General features: G+C 39.1%; 1 protein-coding gene across 5 annotated transcripts in view; it reads right to left on the minus strand.

Moving 5' to 3' along the window:
- Rps6ka5 (ribosomal protein S6 kinase A5) overlaps positions 1-18,660 on the minus strand; it is a 170,349-nt gene that overhangs the window by 142,354 nt on the left and 9,335 nt on the right. The window contains exon 2 of one of the 5 annotated variants that reach the window (XM_050151455.1): positions 9,607-9,691. The exons of the other annotated variants lie outside the window; for them this stretch is intronic. The gene's annotated coding sequence lies outside the window, so the exon portion shown is untranslated. The remainder of the gene's footprint in view (positions 1-9,606; positions 9,692-18,660) is intronic. 5 annotated transcript variants of the gene reach the window in all.

Consider the following 18,660-nt stretch of genomic DNA (forward strand, 5'->3'; position numbering starts at 1 on the left):
GGGGGAGGGAAATGGGAGGCTGGGAGGAGGCGGAAACTTTTTTTTTCTTATTCTCAATAAAAAAAAAGACAAAAAAAAAATAATATCCTGAATGAGGTAACCCAGACCCAGATAGAGAAATATGATATGTACTCATTCCTAAGTGGATATTAGACATAAAGCAACGAATAACCAATCTATAGTCCACGATCCCAGAGAAGCGAGGTAACAAAGAGAACCCTAAGAAAGACAAACATGGATCCCCTGGGAAGGGGAAACAGACAAGAGCTCCTAAAAAATTGGGAGTGTGGGGTGGAGAGAAAAGGGAGAGTGAAAGGGGAGGGGAAAGGAGAAGAAGAGGGAAGAGGAGAACATGAGGGAATGGATGCTCAAGAAGGGGGAAGGACAGAGAGGGAGAGAAAGGAAACTTGGCACTAGGGAAATTCCCAGGAATCCACAAGAATGACCCCAGCTAAGACTCTAAGCAGCAGTGGAGAGGATGCCTAAACTGGCCTTCCCCTGTAATCAGACTGATGACTACCTTAATTGTCATCATAGGGTCCAGAAATTGATGGAAGCAGATCTACAGAGAAGCAAAACTGAGTGAAGGTATGCCAACCACTCAGAGACTATACCTATGGGCATATACCATAGAGAAACTCTACCACATATGTATATGGGCATACCTATAATGGCACCATAAACCTAAACACACAATAAGTAAACCCTAAACATCCATCAACAGGATAACAGAAGTCACTACATTCATTCAGTAGAATGTTACTGAGCAGAGAAGCTAAATTAGTATTATAAGTGCCCACACTGACAATATTCAAAATGTAGAAAGGGAAGACATGTACAATATGCAAAATCAAAGATATGCATATATTTGGTAATGTGTGATTACATCGTTTCTAAAAAGAGAAAGATATGTAGCTGGATGGTGGTGGTGCACACCTTTAATTTCTGCACTCATGGGGCAGAGGCAGGCGAATCTGAGGACAGCCTGGTCTATACAGTGAGTTCCAGGACAGCCAGAGAAACACAGAGAAACCCTGTCTTGAAAAAAACAAAAACAGGGTGTGGCTATCCTAATATCTAATAAAACTGATTTCGAGCTAAAATAAATCAGAAGAGATGGAGAAGGACACTTTATGCTCATAACAGGAACAATCCATGAAGATGAAGTCTCAATCCTGAATCTCTATGCCCCTAATACAAGAGCACCCACATATGTAAAAGAAACATTACTAAAACTTAAATCGCACATCAAACCCCAGACACTAATAGTAGGAGATTTCAACACTCCTCTCTCGCCAATGGACAGGTCAACCAGACAGAAACTTAACAGAGAAACAAGAGAACTAACAGATGTAATGAATCAATCTATAGAACATTCCACCCAAACAAAAAAGAATATACTTTCTTCTCAGCACCTCATGGAACCCTCTCCAAAATTGATCACATACTCAGTAACAAAGCAAACCTCCACAGATACCAAAAATTGGAGTAACCCACTGTGTCTTATTGGATCACCATGGAGTAAAGTTAGAATTCAACAATACTACTCCCAGAAAGCCTACAAACTCATGGAAACTGAACAGTCAACTACTGAACCACCCCTGGGACAAAGAAGAAATAAATTAAAATCTTCCTTGAATTCAATGAAAATGAAGGCACAACATATCCAAACCTATGACACTATGAAAATAGTGCTAAAAGGAAAGTACATAGCACTAAGTGCCCATATAAAGAAAACGAAGAAAGCTCTCATTAGTGACTTAACAGGACACCTGAAAGCGCTAGAAAAAGAAGACTCAGACTCACCCAAGAGGAGTAGAAGACAGGAAATAATCAAATTGGGGGCTGAAATCAACAAAATAGAAACAAAGAAAACAATACAAAAAGAAATCAATGAAACAAAAAGCTGGTTCTTTGAGATAATCAACAAGATTGACAAACTCCTATCCAAACTAATCAAAAGGCAGAGAGAGAACATCCAAATTAACAAACTCAGAAATGAAAAGGGGACATAACAACAAACACTGAGGAAATTCAAGAACCATTAGGTCTTACTTCGAAAACCTGTACTCCACAAAATTGGAAAATGTAAAAGAAATGGACATTTTTTATATATATACCATATGCCAAAATTAAATCAAGACCCCAGCTAAGACCCTAAGCATTAGAGAGGGTGTCTGAACTGGCCTTGCCCTGTAGTCAGACTGATGATTATCTTAAATATCACCATAGAGCCTTTGTCCAATAACAGAAACAGAGGCAAAGACCCACACTTGTACTGAGCTCCCAAGATCCAGATGAAGAGTGGACAAAGTGAGAGTATGAACAAGGAGTCAAGATCATGAGGGGTTCACCCACTGAGACAGTTTGCCTGAGCTAACGGGAGCTTACCAACTCCAACTGGACTGGGAGTGAACGAGCATGGGAACAAACTAGTCCCTCTGAAGGTGGCTGATAGTCGGCGCAGACTGAGATTTGTCTCTACTGCATGTACTGGCTTTTTGAGATCCTATTCTCTTTGGATGTATACCTTGCTCAATCTAGATGTAGTAGGGAAGACTTTCCACAAGGCTGGGTGCATTGCCCTCCCTTGGATTGGAGGGGATGGGGTGAGAGGGCGTGTGGAGGGAGTGGTAGGAGAGTTGGAGGAGGGAAGGGGGTGGGAATTTGAATTGGTATTTTTTAGAGTAATAAAATAAAATACAAATACAAAAAAAGGCATGTAAAACATTATTTTGCACTATAGTTGACACACACATACCAATGTGTCCAAAAATAAAAATGTAAATTGGAATAACAAAATCTAAACTCAAGATAATAATTACCTCTGGAAAAGAGAAAGAAATGGAATCAAGGTATTGTAGTTTGAATCTTTCTTGTTGTTGTTGTTGTTGTTTTTCAAGACAGGGTTTCTCTGTAGCTTTGGAACCTGTCCAGTAACTAGCTCTTATAGATCAGGCTGGCCTCGAACTCACAGAGATCCACCTGCCTCTGCCTCCCGAGTGCTGGGATTAAAGGTGTGTGCCACCACCACCACCCGACTATAGTTTGAATATTAATGGTCCCCAAAAGCTCATCTGTTCAAAACTTGATCAGCAGTCTGTGGTCAAACTTACAGAAGGTGGGTTAGTAGAAGGGAGTTAAGGGCGTTAACAGGAGGCATGCCCTCGAAGGGATATAAAGACTCCAGCCCTTCCTTACAACCGTGCGTTAAATAATGACTTTCTTTGCATATGCTCCCATCATAATGCATTATATAGCTTCAGACCCAAAACAACAGGGCCAACAAGAATCAGATTAAGGATCCTAAAATCTTGATCCAAAATAAACCTTTCCACCTGTGCTAGTGGCTTTTTGTTAAGTTGATAAAAACTGGAGTTATTTGGAAAGAGACACTGAATTGAGAACATGCCTCCATTAAAGCTGGTCTGTAGGCAAGTATGTTGAGCATTTTCTTGATTAATGATCAATGTGGGAGGGCCCAGCCCACTGTGGGCAATGCCAACCCTGTGCAGGTGGTCCTGAGTTTTATAAGAAAGCAGACTGAGCAAGCCAATAAGGAGGACTCCTCTATGGTTTCTACTTCAGTTCCTGCCTCTTGGTTCCAGCCCTGATTTCCCTTCAAGATGAACTGTGACTTAGTCATGTAACCTGAACAGACCCCAACTTGCTTTGGTTATGGTATTTTATCATAACAAAGAAAACCCTAACTATACTGACATTGTACCAGAGAATAGACTATTGGCTATGACAGACCTGACCATGTTGTTTTGGGGAGGAATGTGGAAGAATTATGGAACTTTAAGCTGGAAAAGCTTGTCAGAGTTCAGAGCTTAATGAGCTGTTCTGTGGAAGCTTGGAAGAGAATGTGGAGAGTCATGTAGATGATGGAGGTCTGGCTTATTAAGCGTCAGAGGGAAGTTTGAGACTACTTCAAATACTCTTGTCAGGACTGTTCATGTGATATTTAGAATGGAGTATATTTGACTCTAGCCAGTTAGGGCTCAGAAATCAGCTGTGATTTAGAAGAAGCCAGCAGTACTGAGGTGAAATTTTCTGGGAGTATTTCCTCAGGGTAGCACAGAGAAGCTGTGTTCAAAGAAAGCCAAGGCTGCATCTCATGCTGGCAGATGAAGTTGGTCATGTGTAAGAGTCTTTCATGTGGTGGTGGTTTGGAAGGCATGAAGAGGTCATGGAGAACAGCTGAGGCTTGGCACTGTGAGAGGCCAGGAGAGGTCACTGGTGAAGATGCATCTTCAGCTGCAGTAGAAGCCCCAGAATTCAAGAAGTCACTGAGAGAAGTTGAGGCTTGGATCCATGTAGCATGGTTAGAATCCCTCTAAAGAAACACCTGTGGAGTGAAGCCAGACTGAGCCTCTGAGACTGGCTGTGTGTAGAGCCAATGGCAGGGCTGGGGAAACTAAGCCCTTTAAGTCCAGAGGATCATCATGAGTAGGTCACAGGAATAAGCACTGAACTTTTACACTGTTTAATATTGGTTTTATTTTGATTTGTGACTATGTCCTGATTCTTCCTCTTGGAGTAAGGAAGTATGTAACTTTATTTTTTTATCTTACAGAATCCCATAGTTATAAGACCTTGGATATTTTAGAAAAACTTTGCAGTTTTAGAGACTTCGGATATTTCAGAAAGGATATTTTACAGAGTGTGGGACCTTAAATGTTTTATATTATGATGCTGATATTAGTAAGAGATCTTGGATATAAACAAGAAAGGAAAGTTATAGTTGGACAGTGATGAGCTTGTATGTCGAGTAGACAAGAAGTCAATTTTGTTGGCTAGGTTTTTTTTTTCTTCTTTCTGTCCATTAGACACAAACTAAAGTCATGTGGGAAGAGAGACTCTCAACTGAGAAAATGCCTCCATAAAACTTAACCCTGTGGGACATTTTTTTGATTAATAATTAATGTGGAAGGACCCAGCCCACTTTTGCAGTGCCAACCCCTGGCAGATGGTCCACAGCTGTATGAAGAAAGCAGATTGAACAAGCTATAAAGAGCAAGCCAAGCAGCAGCAATACTCTGTGGTCTCTGTTTCAGTTCCTGTCTCCAGGTTCCTGCCCTGAATTCCTACCCTGACTTCCCTTTATAATGGACTGTGATTGGAACATGTAAACTGAAATATCTCCTGCCCCAAGTTGCTCTGGACATAGTGTTTTATTACAGCAGTAGAAACTCTATGACTCCACCGTAAGTGACTATATCGCTACAACAAAAAGCTGATGAACAGAGGGATACATATGTAACCTTCAACTAAATTAGCAATGCCAAGATTAGATAACAATAAGTTTGTAATTTTATGAAGATATATATATTGTAGTCATCAGAAAAGATCTTAAAATAAAAATATAAAAAATAAAAACTAGAGATAGTCCAGAAGAGTTAAAGAGCATTTACTGTTCTTACAGAAGACCTAGTGTTCAGTACCTAGCACCTATGTGGCAGTTGATAATTGCCTGTAATTCCAGTACCAGGGGATCTGAGGCCCTCTTCTGACCTCAACAGGTACCTGCACACATGTAGTATATATACATACACTCAAGCACACACAAACACACACTCAATGCACACACACACACACACATTAATTTTAAAAAATTAGCAACAATTTGAACCAATGTCCCAGATGCCACCATTTCTCAGTTCTGTTCCTGCAGCCTCCATAGGTGCACAGCTAGTTTACCTGGAACTCTGTCTCACCTTTCCTCTGAGACTTTCAAAAGGCAAAAGTTTCTACAAAGAATACAGTGTTTATTTTACTGTAAGAAATTTGTCTTAATGGATCTGGAACCTCACTAGCACCTGATGATCACCTCTCAGAGATTTCTTTGATTACAACCAAAATAGCCTCTGTTGAAATGAAAAGATAAAGTAACAATCCCCCAAAATAAATGTGTTTCCTTGACTTGCCTCTCTTATTCTCATCACCACTGTCCATATACTACCACCATCTGAAAATGAACAAACACGAGAAACAGGCAGATAAAAAACAAATAAGTTATGTTCTTCTCAGGCAGGAGAAAAAAATCAGTCATGGAAAAACACAAGAACATGATTTCTTCAAGACCATGATTTCTGAAGTCCAGAGTTCTGGATTCACACCCCCCTTTAGCCATTCACAAGATGTGTGAACAAGCCCTTATGCTCAGTTTCATCTTCTGAAACACAGGGATAATAAGAGTATTTACCAAGATTTCCATGAGACTACATAGGCAAAGCCTGAATAACATACTACCAACAGAAATTATAGCCAAGTGATACTAAAGACTCACAATTTAGAATGACTTGACAGTGCTAAACACAGCAGGGTCAATCAGAGATAATGTCCAACTAGAACTAAAATATTTCTGTAGAAATTGCTTCATGAGTATAATTTCATATGGCTTACTTTTTCTGAAGAGGGTAAATGCAGAAATGCACATACAATGGTTTAAAGTTATATAAACAGAAATAAAACTATCAGTGAAAAGAAAAAATATATGAATATATCTTAAGACAAATATCCATCCTTCTTCCTTCTTTTTTACTTAATTTCAGAATATAGAAAACTAAGAAATTTATTTGTTAACCAGTTCATGTTAGAGTCATTCGCCTGATTTATACATTAGCAGCCCATAGAGGTCCACCACTACCTACTGCTATATATAACAATATTTTTCTACAGGGATTTCTGAAGGAAGCCAGTTCTTTTGCGTACTCTGGGAACTACCAGAGTTATACACAGACCTTTACTTAAGCTCCCAAAACCTTATCTGATTTTTGCGTCTAATACTCATGGCAACAATACAAAACAGATGTTAAAGGAGACTGCATGTTGGTTTCCCAGCTGCCCAGACCAGAATAATCACACAAAAACTGTGTTGATTACAATACTGTTTGGCCAATGACTCAAGCATATTCCTGGCTAACTCTTATATCTTAAATTAACCCATTTCTATTAAACTGTGTATCACTACACGGTTGTGGCCTACCGGTAAGGTTCCAGCGTCTGTCTCCTTTGGCAGTTACATGGTGTGCCCGACTCTGCCTATTGCCTACTCTCTATATATATATTTGTGTTCGGATTTCCTGCCTGGCTTTATTCTGCCCTGCCATAGGCCGAAGTAGCTTTTTTATTAACCAATGGTAATAAAATATATTCACAGCATACAGAGGGGAATCACACATCAAATAGAATGTTATAAATAACAAATGGATTAAAGAGGATCTGTTGATCTGAAAAAAAGAGTAAAGTTTTTTAAATGCCATGAAAAGTTGAATTAAAAACCAATTTTATTTTTTTAATATTTTTTATTAAATTCATATTTTTAAAAACAATCTTTTTCATTTTACATACCTATCCCAGTTCCTACTCCCTCCCTCCTCCCTCTCCCCCCACTTCCCCTTCACCCTAACCCCCATCCTTTCTTCAGAGAGGGTAAGGTTTCCCAAGTAGAGTCAATAAAGTCTGACACATCACTTTGAGGCAGAACCAAGGCCATACCCCCTATATCAAGGCTGAGCAAGATATACCTCCAAAAAGAATGGGTACCAAAATGCCAGTTCAAGTACTAAGAATAAATCCTGGACCCACTGCCAATGGCTCCACAGACTGCCCAAGCCACACAATTGTCACCCACATTCAGCAGTCCTAGTTTGGTCCTATGCAGGTTCTCCCACATCAGTCCAGAGTTAGTGAGCTCTCACTAGCTCTGTTGCTGTGGGTATCCCCATTATGGTCATGATCCCTTTGCTCATATTATCACGCCTTCCATTCTTGGACTGGTCTCTGGAAGCTTGATCCAGTGCTTTCCATCTGCTTCCATCAGTTGTTGGATGAGGTTTTATGATGAAAATTAAGGAACTCATCAATCTGATTACAGAGTAAGGCCAGTTTAGGCATCCTCTCCACTGCTGCTTAGAGTCTTAGCTGGGGTGATTCTTTCGGATTCCTAAGAATTTCCCTAGTACCAGGTTTCTCGCTAGCCCCATAATGGCAATCAAGATATCTCTTTCCTTGCTCTCCCTCTCTGTCCTTCCCCCATTTCAGCCATCCCGTTCCCTCATGTTCTCCTCCTCTCTCCTCTCCTGCTCCCCTTTGGTCCTTCATTCTCCCCGCATATCTCTCTCTCTCCTCTCTCTCTCTCCTCTCCTCCTCTCTCCTCTCTCTCTCTCTCTCTCTCTCTCTCTCTCTCTCTCTCTCTCTCTCTCTCTCTCTCACACACACACACACACACACACACACACTCCAATTTTCTCAGGAGATCTTGTCTAATACCCCTTCCCAGGGGGATCTATGTATATCTCTCTTCAGGTTCTCCTTGTTACCTAGCTTCTCTGGGGTCATGGACCATAGGCTGGTTATTCTTTGCTTTATGTCTAATATCCACTTATGAGTGAATATATATCACATTTGTCTTTCTGGGTCGGGGTTACCTAACTCAGGATGGTAAAAGAACAAATTTCTATCACTAGAAACATTAACATGCAAAGGATCTGAATTTTCTAAAGATACATAAACATATCATTGAACCTTTCATTTCAAAACCAATTACCAAAAAAAAAAAAACCCAAATCATAGACCATATTTCTCTAGACCCTAAAAAGAACATTTACTAAGCAAATAATGGTATTCTGCCATACCCACATCCAAAGTCAATTTGGAAAACCAAGTGCTGGATATTTAAGAACCCATGTTTGGCACAGGAGCAGTAGGTCAGTAAGAGGGAGCTTTTCCAGCTTGTTTAAGGCCCCGAGTTCAACAGCCAGTACAAAGAAAAGAAAAAAAAAGAACCCAAATTAAGTTCTTTTTCACAAGGTTATTAAGATTTTTTTAGCCATTTGACAGGAAACATTTCATATAACAAAAGATACTAGATTAGTTATAGATTGAAATGATTTATTTTAAAAAACAGTATTTTGCAGAAGCTTTTTCACAGATACTGTATAAGAAAAGAAAATTATTTCAGATTCCAGATTAACTATATAACAGTGTTCGAGAAAGGATGAAAGACATGTAAAATTTTAAAAATTAACATTACAAACTATGTAGAAGAAAGTGGTGATCTTAGTGCCTTAGACTAGTAGTTCTCAACTGTAGGTCATGACCTCTTTGGGACTGAATGACCCTTTCATAAAACTAGCAAATTAGAGTTATGATGAAGTAGCAATGAAAAAAGTTTTATGGTTGGGGTGTCCCCACAATATGAGGAACTAACTGTATGAAAGGGTCATAGCATTAGACCACTGCCTTAGACCTTAGTGTTACGATGATAATAAAACCTGATTATTATTCAGCTCTTCTACCTACACTTCTTTTAAAATTGAAGATCAATCTGATCCAAAATATTCACATTATTCATGGCTGATGGAGGTGACATTCATCAGTCTTCTCTATTCTGTTCTAAGTCATTTAGCAGGTAAGGTTTCAAAGAAGACAACATAGGACTTTAACCAAAGCCTTAAAAGTACAAAGGCATTTCTAAGTTTCAGGGTCAACTAATACTGCCTGAATCTAAATTCCCTTATCTATCCTTAAAAAAAAAAAAAGAAAGAAAGGAGAGAGAGAGAGAACAAAAAAGCAAATAAAATTATGCATGACCCATACCTTTAGCAGTACAGAGAATAACACAACCTCCAAATTGTTTGTCATGGAAAACCCAGCCAAATTCCAGCAGAGTTCCACAGGAAGTCTGGTTTGGGAATAGGAAGAAAACGGCTTATGCAACACTGAGAATGAATACAGGGGCACCAAATACTTAGATGAATCAAGACAAAAATTATGTCCACAACAGTACAACAGTATACCAACACACTGAAAACAAGTCAGAGTTGGTGACTTAAACACCAAATAGGAAAGGGGGTCAGTCTTGGAGAAGCACAGTTTCTGACAGTAAATCAGAGAGGAGTACATACCCTTGGCTACACAGTAACAAAGAGAAAATACAGAAAAGAAATCAAGGATCCAACAGAAATCAAAGAGAAATAAGACATAACAATCCCACCAGTCTATCAGGAATCCCTCCCTTCGCAACAACAAAGAAATCCACACAGCTAAAGAAAACAGGCATGTAACACTCAGAACTGAATTTAAATTCTTCAACCAACCAGTTAAGATATGAAAAACAATCCTGAGAAAAAAAATATAAAAACCTAGAATAGAAAGAGGCAAACAACCAAAAAGGAACAAATAAAACAAGAGTTGACTGAACTCAGAAGTGAAACAGAAGTACATAGACATGTTCCAAAAGGACGGTGGGGGTGCACCCCCACAATGAAGCAAAGGGAAACGACAGAAGTGATTAGTTAGAAAAGCCATGAGCATGTGACCAGCACAGTTTAGATTGGTGAACTATAAACAGCCAGCCCGACCCACAGGCAACAGGACAAGGCCACTGAGAACTTTCAACAAGCTCACTAAAGCTTACCAATTTCATCTTCAAGGATGAGGAAGAGGTTTAATCAAGGAGAACATGTTTTGGTTCAAATAAATTCAATTCAAAACTCATGCTCTGTCACTTAAGCGATGTATGATAATTATGTTTACCATTCTAAGTTCTTTATTTATAATCTGTTATTAGATGGATGGATGTATGGATGACAAGCAGACAAAGCACATATATATACACAATACAATTGTACATATATGCATAGAGGTTCCCCCCTCCCAAAAAAAAGAATATCAGAACACTGTATTTGAGGTAATTTAATTGGAAGAAGTAAAAGACCAAGGAGGGGTAAAACCAAAATAAGTCAATTCAAGGGTCCTTGCTGCCATGGTCACTACTATGGATACTGGAGCTTAACCTTGCTGACACTCTCTGGAGAATGACTAGATTGCTAATAGAACTATGTGGGCAAAGGTGGAGAGAAACATTTTTCCAATGGATTCTGCCCCTACAAGATAAAAGTTATTAAAGGAGTTCCATTAACTTCCTACACTACCAGCACTTCAAGCTTACAGACCATCCCAGCTGTATCTCCTGCCAGTAGACACTGAAGAAACCCTGGAGCAGAAAAGATACAGAAAGAACATGCTTGAGACCAGACACTGCTAGGGAAGACAAAGTCAAAGCCTGCAATAGAGGAATGTCAAGTTAATGTAAGAGGTAATGCTTAAGAGACAAAGAACAGCCTTCCTCTTTTTGTTTAAACAGAAAAAGGGGAAATGATGGAGGAAGGTCACTGGCTAATAAAGAAACTGCCTTGGCCCATTTTATAGGTTAGAACATAGGTGGGTGGAGTAAACAGAACAGAATGCTGGGAGGAAGAGGAAGTGAGCTCAGACTCGATAGCTCTGCTCTCTGAGGCAGACGCCATGCAGCTCTCTCCAGGGCAGACATGATGAAGCAAGCCGCCAGGTCAGACATGCTGAATCTTTCCTGGTAAGACTGGTGCTACACAGATTACTAAAAATGGGTTAGTCAAAATATGAGAATTAGCCTGTAAGAGGCTAGAGCTAGTGGGCCAAGCAGTGTTTAAAAGGAAAAAAAAGAGACAAAGAACAGAAAATCCTTCCCTGCCTTTTGTTCCTCAGGTTACAAGGGGTTATAGTTAGTACTACATAATGATGACAAGGAAGTTACTTAGCTCTCAAGGGATACACTGAGATGTTTCTTGTTACTTACATGATTGTTGCATAATGATGAATAAGGTTTGAAGCAACCATACCCAATAAGTGAAAGCTAACTGAAGGTTCAATTCCTCAGAGATAAAAATCAGATTCACACGAGTCAAACAATACCCATCTTTCCATGACTTAGCCATTCCCTACATATCTGTAATGAAATCCTGAATGCCACTTCAGCCTGTAAGAATAGCTATATTACTCTGCTTCAAATGGTAAGCACTGCATGATGTTTTTGTCTCTGCCACTGAAGAATACTGTCATTTCTATGGATATTATTGAATCCTATGAAAATCCAATTCCAGAACGGTATCTCTTAGCAATTCCAGAAAGGTTAAACTAGAACCCTGAGAACAAGCTAGAACCCACAAGGACAAGCAGAAGCATATATCTGTAGGTATCTTCAACTCTAAGTTCAATGATGTCAGTGACCTACAAAGAAGCTACACACACTAGTCCTAGATTCCCAGGAGCTAATGGAGGTAATTCAACAGATCTGGGAAAACTGCAGGGCTAGCTGATGCTCCATGCCAACAATATGATACAGCAGATTAGCAGCAACAGCATGTGGGGGCTAGAACATCACTTCACACCGTCAGTGCTTCTGCCCCTCTATCTCACCCTAAATGTTTATTATGATCAGTGTTAGCCCAAAATCCAGAAGAAGTTCTGAGAAACAATGCCAGTTATGCCCAACTCATAATACAGACTTAACCACAAAAGGTACAAAGCTCTCCTACCCTTATGATTAAATCCTGGGTCCAATATTTTGCCATAATTTTTATATGGTCATGGGCTTTGAGAGTCTTTCAAAGGCTTCCATGAAAATGCTCCTATGTTTCTTAGGTTCCAAAAACTGAGTCAGCCAAGTCAAAGGTCTTAATAGTACCACTGTCCCAAATACTCAGAGCTATCACATATGTGCAACTCTTCCTCTTCTATTCCATGCTAGTCTTGATCCATCACATATAACAGGTTTATCAGCACCCACTGCTACCAATAGGATCTTTATTATGGTTTCACTATGGAGTAACCCTCAGCAACATCCCAACCAAGGGTATGCTTTTTAAGTCACTTTATAGACACTAACAGTCTAATCCTAAACTGCTGTGCAAGAGGTTTATTTGGAAGGTAATCCCAATAAGATGAAATAAGGAGAAACCAGCAAGAGTAAAAGAGAGAAAAGAGGGTACATTATCAACTCCATCTAATCTAGCTTTTTTGAAGAACAGATGGAACGCCTCTGAGAATGTTCCACTCTAGAATCAATACAGAGAAGTACATATATTATCAGCTCCCACACCCTATTAGTTAAGGTTGCCCCAGTGGACTATGAATGGCTTTCCCTTTGGAAGCAAACATTTACACTTGCTGAGCCAGCTCTCACCAGGATCCTAGGCCTCAAGCAAGAATCAGTGTTCTTGAACTAAAAGTACAAAATGTATATATAGCATGTGTGCATCAAGATAAACACCATCAACCTGAAGTGGATTGCTGCTGACCTAAAACTGATAATCACAACTACACTTGGACTTCAAAGAGAGACACAAATGTTGGGATAATATGCTTCAAGAGGTATGAGATACAATATCCAGGGGTGACACTGCCACCCTCAAGCCTTGGCAGGATGAGAATGTCAATGTCACAAAATAAAACATGGAAAGTTGGAAGAAGAAACACTGTTTAGCTTGGGAAACTAAGATATTTGTGGGCAATCTGAATGTTTGATGTGCAATGGGATGATGGAAATGAATGATAAGAAATACAAGAGATCTAAACTAAAAACACAAACTTGTCCAATAGTTCAAGCACTGATAACATTTTGATCTCCCAGTAAAAGTGGGTACAAGTAAAGAGGTCTGGAACATAGAGAATCAGAGAGAAAGCACTGGAAGAAGATGGCGCACATTGGTGGGAGAAAAAGCAGGTAGGAGAGCATTCTACTGTTATGCAAGGAGACCAGTACCAACACTCAAGCACCAGGTGCTCCAAGGGAGCAAAGATAGAGTCAAATCAAGGCATCCCATCAGACCAGCAAAAGGGGGATAGGTTAAGGAACTTTGGAGGTTCCTACAGTCTCCATGGAGCTGTTAAGATAGAGGTCTGATTCTAAAGCACATCAGTGTGAATAATAAAAACACAGAAACAAGTGGAATAAACAGTCCATCCAAAATCCTTGTAAAGAGGAATGATAAGAGTTAACTAGAGGACTTTAGATGGTTGGTTGGTTGGCTGGCTGGCTCATATTATAAGAAAACACAAGTATCTTTGTGGAAAGGAGAACATGGGGTTAGGGGAGTGAGATCTGAAGTAGCCAATTTTTTAGTATGTGTAGAACACAATCTGACTTGATCCTCTCTATTTAATATGCTTAAAATCTGCTTTTAATATAAACTAGAAAAGGTGTATTTTACAATCTCATTTTCTGGGACTAATCAAGTAAGATTATAAAACATCTTCCCATAAAATCTTATCTTTTCTTATTCAGCATTATGAAACATAATATTCTTGGGTTAATTTCAGTCCAAAGGTGACAATGGTATGCAGTGAGGAAAAAAAAAAAGCCTGCTGTTGCTATTTGAAGGTTTTGTTTTTCCCCCTTTCTGTCATGGGAGAAAATATTTATAAAGCAACTTATCAAGTAATCTACAGTTAAGAAGTGTCCAGAATAATCCTAACAGCACATACTTAATTGAATGCTAAAGCCTTGATTCCTATCTACAAAGTCCAAATAACTCAATTCTAGAAAATGCATGAGAGCTTGAAAAAACAGCAAAATCACTAGCACATTAGGTTCCTTTTAACTGCCAGGTGGTAAGTTGCTCTGAGGCTGTTTAGATTTGTGGTTGGGCCTCAAACCATGTCTCTGGAGAGCACGCCACTGGCAGCCGAACAATGTTATATTTAATATCTGTTCACTTTAACAATGCTGCCTACTTTTCTCTTATTGCTGTTATCACTTATCTTAAAAACTTACTGTACTCTGGGTGTATAAAACAATGTTTTATCATTTATCCACGTGATTCTGGAATTATGTGAAAGAACACATACAAAAACTGAATCAAAACCAAAACATGTATAAAGCAGTAACTAACTGCTTCCCTCTCCCCAATACATGTGCCAAGTAAGTATAATTTAGAACCAAACTAAACACAGAACACTTGAAAAAGAAGAAACAGAAAATTAATCTAAGAATCTGGCATGAGCCATAGAAGGCAGAGAAACTGCCTTCAGATTGGGCCTGAAAACCTCTGAAGTGCAGTGTTCTGCAACTCTCTAAGTTTCACTGTGAAGCCTGCAAGTAAAAATACTTAGGATGTTTTTCTGTATCTAGGATTTTTTCCAAAGACCAGAATAACAATTTTTTTAAACAATGAAGCTGTTTCTTTTGAATAAAGAATTGCCTTTTCTCCACAATTCACAGAGAGACAAAACAATCATGCCCTCAAAACTTACCTTCCTGTCACCAAATCTACAAATGCACCTGTATCCTTTCCTCATTCCTTTAAAACAGAAGCCGTCTCTTTCTCACCAACCTGCCCTCCAGCCCCAGGTAAACTAAATTCTACCCCTTCTCAGGGTTCTTGACACCACCACTCATTGTCTAGTGCAGTGTCAGCCTCTGTGACACACACTAGTGGTACTTTACCATAATCTAGCATCAGTCATCTTGAAACAAGGAAACGAGAAAAAAAGCCCTCTCTGACACCCTATTTCAACCCCCTCCAGAACAAAGTCTCCCAAAGGTTACTTCACTTGCAATTTATTCTTCAACCCTTAACAAAGCTTCCTGTGGTGAACAGAATCCACAACCCACACACCCCATCCTCTTCAGTAGGCATACACAACACCATAAACCTCTAGGTTTCTTCAAGCTCTTCCTCTGATCCATCTTTGATGATTCTTCACTTTTTTAAGTTTTTTCAGGACTCTGTTCTGAGTCCTCTTTCTATAGCATCTCCTAAAGTGATCTTCTGTGCTAATTTGGCCTTAGGGATATTTACATTTTTGTGACACCAGGTTTCTTATTTGAGCCCAAACCTGCTTGAGTTTCAAAAAAAATTCTTCTACTTACTTCCTGGGTATGGAAGTAAAATAGAGGCATACTTGAAGGAATTCTATAGGCAAAAATTCTTGAGACTGTACACAGGGCTGTCCTTTTATCAGTCACTTTTCTACATAAATGGGAAGTCCCATCATTAACTGAAATAGTCAGTTGAAGCACTCGGTCTTCTTACTATAGAATTCCTTCAAGTATGCCTCTATTTTACTGACTTATTGTTTTGTCTCTGACCAAAAAAAAAAAAACAAAAAAACAAAAACTCTACTAATAAGAGAATTCACTTTCTTTTGTTTGAGATAAAGTAAAATATAAAAACAGAATGGTGAAGATTTTATTTAAGTAAAACATTAGAAAGTTGACTGTCTTCCCACATTTTCCATATTATTTGTATTATGAACATATGTATTTAAATATAAGGGTACCTATTTATATCTTTTAAACCATGCTTTGGTACAGAAAAATATAAAAGGACTATTATTAGGATTAAATAAAGAGTCGAAAGAAGAAAAATAAGAACAGTACAACTGACACAAGGAGAAAACTAAGGCCACGATCACAATCATATGTTGTGTACCACCCACCTAATAATACAAGTCTCCAAGGGTCTGGAGTCCTGCGCATGCCCATAATCTCAGCTTTGGGAAACTAAAGCAGGAGGCATACTGCAAGTTTGACCCTAGCTTGGGTTACAGCAAGAACCTTTAAGAAAAAAAAAAAAAAAAACTACTCAGGCACCCACTCAGAGCATTCCTATGAATAACAAAGCAGCTAGTTCAAGGCAACACAGCTAGCTTTAGGGTAAGATAAAAAGGAATGTTACATCTGGAGACCTGAGAAAGGACAATATTCTACCTCTACAAAATGACACTATTTCCAACCTTAAATAGTTTGATTTACTGCTATCTGGATAATTTCTGTTAATACAACACTTGGGCAAAACTGTCTCTTGCAGCAAACTGATCGATGGTTCAACCCATTTTCAAGTAATGTGCTGGTTTACTACTGCTGCTGGGAAGATTATCATAAACTTGATGATTTATTATTAACATTAATTTCTTTTCTTACAGTTTTGGAAATCAGAAGTCTAAAAGTGAGGTGAATCAAGGTGACTACAGAGCTGTGTTTCTCTTAGACATTCTAGAGAAAAATCAGTAACCCAACATCTAGAAGCTGTAGGTCTTGACCCTTTGCCGCAGTGGCATCATGCTGACCTGCCTCCTCTGACTTGGCTCTCCAATGTCCTACCAGTGTGGTTAGATAACCTAGGACAACCTCCCAACCCAGGATGCTTATCACACACGCAAAGTTTCTTTTGCCATATGCAGCATACTCCCAGGATTCCTGGGGTAGAATCTAGATATATTTAGAAAGAGGGAAAGAGGTCATTATTCAGCCAACCACATAAGACTTCATTATGAGCTAATGAGCTGGTTCAATTAGTAATGTGCTTGTGACCTATTTGGTCACCAGAACTTGTGTAAGGAAAAAAAATCTGGGTCTCATAATTGAAATACATACTCCTCTATATTCCAAATAATTTGGTATTAAAAATATTATTTACACAATTTTCAGGTCAGAAACACATAAATTACAAATGGTCCATACTCATTAGGCAGAAAGAGGCAGATCCCTGAGGCTCACTAGGCAGCTAGCATAAGCCTTCTTGGCAAGTCTAAAAAAAAGAGACAGATGGTGTCTGAGTTTGTTCACTAGCATCCACAGGCACAAACACACATGAATGTAAATCTGCACACTTGCAAGCACACACATTTTCACATGTACCTACAAAAACTCATTAACATTACCAAAATTATAAGATGGCATGTTAGAAAAATCTACACAATAGTATGAATCAGAAATGGAAACCCAATCAAAAAAATGTTAAGTAAGCTAGGTGGTGATGGCACATACCTTTAATCCCAGCATTCGGGAGGCAGAGGTAGGCGGATCTCTGTGAGTTCAATGCCAGCCTGGTCTACAGAGTGAGTTCCAGAACTGGCTCCATAGCTACTGAGAAACCCTGCCTCGAAAAACCAAAAACATAAAAATAAATAAATAAATAAATTTAAAAACTTAAATAAAAGAGCTAAGATAGATCCTTTTATGTACCAAGTTTACTTTCTCCATTCCAAATAATCTGATATTAAGAATACCATGTATATGACTTTTCATAGGTCAAGAACGTGAAGATTATTTAAGAAGAGGCCCACATAGACAAAACTTGAATGTGATAAAATAACTACAATATCAAGTTCTATATTAAAACCTGGGAACTTGAGGATTTTTGTGGGTAAAATGCTTGCAATGTGAACCTGTGCTCAGATTCTTAGCACCCAGACAAGGTGGGTGTGATAGTTGTAATCGCAGTCCCCCTCATCCATTTCTGGAAGCTCCCCTTCCAAGAGCTGCCTCAGTCCAAACCTTGACCCTTCCCCCCAGGGAGAGCCAAGGAAGCCTGCCAAACCTTGACCCCTCCCCCGGAAAGGTCAAGACCACTCCCACAGGCTATCTAAACTGCTCCCCAGAAAATAAACACATGGTCTTCCCTCTTTTCCTTCGGTGGGTGGTCTGGTCAGTGATCCTGCTGGCTTTCCATTCCCTCAGGGCCACCAGAGAGTGCAGACACCCAAATAAACCTAGATATCTTTTAATTTTGTCTGATTTGGTCTGATTGGAATTATTTGCATAGGCAGAGAGGCTCATTTAAGGAATATTTCTAACAAAAGTGCTTTCAAAGGCAGAGAAGTTGATCTCTGTGAATCCAAGGCCAGTCCGGTCTACACAGAAAGTTCCAGGACAGCCAAGGCTATGGTCGTGTCTCCAAAAATAAACAAACAATGAAAACAAAAGGGCAGCCTGGTCTACAGAGCGAGGTCCAGGACAGGCTCCAAAGCCACAGAGAAACCCTGTCTCGAAAAACCAAAAAAAAAAAAAAAAAAAAAAAAAAAAAAAAAAAAAAAAAAAAAAAAGCA

Source organism: Alexandromys fortis, unplaced genomic scaffold (genome assembly GCF_014885135.2).
Source record: "Alexandromys fortis isolate MF-2015 unplaced genomic scaffold, M_Fortis_MF-2015_v1.1 scaffold_63, whole genome shotgun sequence".
NCBI lineage: Eukaryota > Metazoa > Chordata > Mammalia > Rodentia > Cricetidae > Alexandromys > Alexandromys fortis.